At 35.6% G+C, this 4,348-nt stretch overlaps 1 long non-coding RNA gene across 1 annotated transcript; it reads left to right on the forward strand.

Annotated features, from left to right (window-relative positions):
* The first annotated feature begins 202 nt into the window (after positions 1–202).
* LOC113309499 lies at positions 203–2,472 on the forward strand. Its single transcript, XR_003340630.1, has 3 exons — positions 203–338; positions 904–1,030; positions 2,158–2,472. It is a non-coding gene; the product is annotated as an uncharacterized LOC113309499 (long non-coding RNA).
* Positions 2,473–4,348: the final 1,876 nt, after the last annotated feature.

Consider the following 4,348-nt stretch of genomic DNA (forward strand, 5'->3'; position numbering starts at 1 on the left):
TACTTAACTTAGCTAGGAGTCGTGGGGAAACACAGACACTCCTCGCAGGGAAATCTCACAATGCATATCACAAACAATACATCGATACATGAATAGTACACTCAAGCCCGCAATCATGCACACCGATATTAAGGACTCATCATGCTCGCAGGAAAATAAAGCTTAATGATTACAAGAGGTTACAGAGTTCCCACCTGATTTGATGACAATCCACTCCTACCTTGAGATTCTCAATCCATACTGGTTCTCTTCCGCGTTCCGGCCCCGCCCTAGAAAAATTCCCAATCTCTCCATTGAAAGAGAAGAGCAGGAAGATAACATCGATCTCCATCACGGAGGTGAGATTTTCGTTTCGCTTCTTCATTTTTGTTGTTGAAGATATCATGTTCATGGCTGCTTTGCTCGATTTCTTTAATTAATTCTAAGAAATTCATATGTTGTTTTGTATAATTGCTTTTATGAATCATGTTTGATATGATTTCCAAGTGAACTGGTTTCGATTATATTGATTATTTCATGCTTGATTTAATTGCCCACCACTGGCGAAACGTTCGAGATTAGTTAATGTTGTTTACATGTTCAACAAAATGTTCAAACCAAAAGCCAATTTGGCACTAAACAAGTTCAGTGTTATTGCTTTTGCCAAAATTGATATGTCTATTTTTACTTGATACCGGTTGTTAGTTAAAGAATACTCCATAAAGATTGCATGTCTACTATGATTAGTGTCAAGGATCAGTCGTGCCAAGTAGGTGTATAGACATGGAGGACCAACGTGTATTAGCATTGATGTTTTTGTACTTATTAATGCAACCACTATAGTGTTATAACTCTATAAGCATTTTGTTACTTTCAGAAAAATGTATATTAGATGGCTGAGCAATGTGTGTCTTATTGATGCAGTGGATGCTAGCAATATTAACGGCCCTGAAAAAGGTAGATATACCATGATCAAAGATTGACATGACCACCCTCTAAGATTGTATGGCAAACCACTTCCGTGCTTTGGCTGTGGGATCGAGTGGTTTTCGTAAGTGCTTTTTTCTGATTCTATCCTTCTTGTTCTGTCTCTCTTGTATTGCATCATTATCTACATAGCCACCCAAGATTGTATTATAATCAACATAGTTATTGTCTTGTTTAAGAATGTAAGTAGTATACTTGCAATGTGTAATTCGTTTTTGTTGCATTAAATCTCTAGTGTGTTTGCTGTTTTTTTCTTCTCCTTTCTATCCTGTGATTTGACTGTATTGCATTTTTATCTCTAAGGTATAACCATTGGATTCTCCAAGTACTTATTGTATCTCTAGTGGGGTTTCTTCATGGTAAACAGATATAACATAAGTTTAGCTCACAATTGACACTCATTTTTATAACATAATCAGTTAAGTTTAGCTGGTACAGTCAAATAGAACCTCCATCATGTATTGCAGAGTTTAGACTCCATGCTTAAAAAAATGGTGAAGTTATGTGCACACTTCTTCAAAAACCGCTTACCTGAGATTTTTATTTGATTGGTTACACAATTATTTACTAGTCTCATTATTGTGTGTGTTCAAATTTTCGTCGATATCATCAACCTTATTTAGGAAATGTGCACAAATTCAAAATACATAATAGCCATCTTCTCAAATAATTGATAATCATAGGATGTCAGTAAGGCCAATAATGTGATGAGAAGTTGGAAATTCAATTTGTTTATACAGAGATATCTCGTACCATTTTCATCATATATCCTTATTTTCACATTTTTTTTAACCTTGTGCTCTACCTTAGTTGCAATTTTGTTCTCTGTTCCGTACCATTTCCTTTCATGTAGTTGAGTTTAAGGACAATACTGTACAGTTCATGATTGTGTTGTGCTGTAATGTTTTTGGGAAAAATCAGTATATCTACTTGCGTTGGTCTAAAATATACAATATCATAGCGGTAATGCTTGTGTTTGATGTAATAAATTGTGGAATATTGTGATGTTAACGGCTTGGTATGAATAGAAGATTGAATAAAATAGTTGAGAATTTTGCTTGTCTACAGAGTAGAATGTTCAATTTCTTAGAAACTGGTATGCATTAATTATCATTCAAGACATACCGGGAGTCCGTTGTTCAGTTACTATTATAGGTGCTTCCTTTTATTGGCTGAGTTTGTGTAATGCAGAGTCAGGGCAAGGAGTTCCTCGAGCTACTCGTGGAGTAATAGTTTTTTAAACGAGATCTGGGGCCAACTTTTCTTAGAGTGCCAAGTCAAATTTTCTTTTCGCAGATTTTAGTTTTGGGCTGGTGATGGGTGGTGGGTCTTGAATAAGCCGATGGCTTGTTTGTTGGTGTATGGCTGGTGGGGAGGTGCTCGTGAGGATGCAGGTGGTTTTGCTCTGTTTAGTGTTTGTATTTCAAATTTTCAATTTCAAATTTTGAACGTTTTGGAACTTGAATATATCTTTTGAATTTTTAAAATTATTGGGTTGGAACGATCTTCGAGGAATTTTTGAATTTTATAAGGGTACAATAAGAAATATAGAAAATTCGTTGCATAATATAGAGTTATTACATAGTGGTTAAACAAACATAAATTTAAGAGGTACTATGTAGTGGTACCTGTATATATAGAGATGGAGATAAACCTCTATGTACAACCCTCTACCCATGTAGAGGAGAAAACAAACATGTTGTAAGTATTTAAAAGAAACATGACTTACCTGTAAACTCGTCTCTAGACAACGGCACCATCTTACCTAAAAACAGAGGATAAGTTCTTAACCAAAACATCTATTTCATTAACTAATATAATAATTAGGTGCTTAATCTAACATAAACATAATTAACAATTAAACACTTGGTCTAACTTAATTAAATTTGCACTATTGCTAACCACTCAAAAATACTAAGGGACACACTTTTACAAACGGAAGGTCCGGTCAAACTTCAGGTACAGTGAACGGTCAACGACGACAGGAAGCTCAACGTTTTTCGGTCAAAGGTCGAGTCAACTCCGGTTGACTTTAGTCCAACTTCAACATCCAACATTCGGATCGTGATATCTTTCTCGTACGGTGTCCGAACGCCGCGATTTAGTAGTCCATTTCGCATAACTTTTCGAGATCTATCTAATGGTACTAGTTTTGCATCTAGATCGTTGTTATATTAATTTTCTATTAATTAAAATCTACATTAACTAATCGAGTATTAACGGCTAAACTGTCTCTTGACTGGTCTAATAGCGTCGTCGAGCTTGAGGGTCCTTGCAAAAGTGCACTGATTCTAAGACAAGTTAGAATTCAGTCCGCTGAATTTATTAGGCCGAAACACAAATCAATATGCTTATTGGTATGGTAAATGATCGTGACTCTCAATTAAAGATTCTTCGTGAAGAAAAAGTCGAAGTAAGTTTATCAAGAACTTCACTCGAGGCTAAACTTGAGGAAAATGCGATAGAAATTAAACATCATGAGTAAATCCTTTATTCAATTTAAGGTTTGTTCTAAAGAGTCCACTGTACCAATTGCTTCTGACACAACTGAGATGTTAGAAAATGTGACTACTTGTAATCATGTTTCACTAATGAAACCGATTTCAAAAGCTAAATTGCAAACCCTTCAGATTACTAAAGATGTGATTTAACTTCCTCTAATCAAGGAATCACCACATCTCACGTAAGGAGGAAGTTTTCTAACGATTGTGATAAATCTACTCGCTCTAATCACTCCGGTGATCAGAAAGTGTGTTTCTATTGTGACACAAAGGGATATGTTCGACGGAAGTGCAAATTAAGGTTGGATGAATTATATTGGTCGACTCCAACACACCTTAAACTTAATACTCAAAGGTGTAACTGATATTCATATGTCTAAACCAATTGGTTTTAGGACTCACCCTATGAAACCTTCCAGGAAGATCAGTTCAATTTGCTTCTCTAATGTCCGAACCTGTAAAAGTAGCTTTAATATGTGTCGATCAAGGAAGTTTCAAAAGAATCCTTCCCAAACTGGGGTTCGGGATGTTTTTCAAGGCGTGAAAAAGGTACCAGAAGAGGCTAGTCAGAATGGAGCTATGAAGGACAACCTAAATCTGATAATTGAAGGGTACAAAGATCTTATCAATAGGCTATCAAAGTCCTCCAAACGAACTTCTCCTGGAAAGGATTCGAGCTTAGTCTCATATTTTGATGATAGTAAGTTTTATGACGATTTTTCACATCAAAAAGGGTTTCCTGCAAAAAATAGAAGAAAAAAGAGGTTTAATTATGAACATTGTTCATTCGATGAGCATAAAGCTCATACTTGTGTTAGCTAATCACAAGGTTTGAAATCTTACTCATGACAAATCATGTTGAGTAAGATGTCCTGATGATC

The sequence above is a fragment of the Papaver somniferum genome, chromosome 9, assembly GCF_003573695.1.
Source record: "Papaver somniferum cultivar HN1 chromosome 9, ASM357369v1, whole genome shotgun sequence".
Taxonomy (NCBI): domain Eukaryota; kingdom Viridiplantae; phylum Streptophyta; class Magnoliopsida; order Ranunculales; family Papaveraceae; genus Papaver; species Papaver somniferum.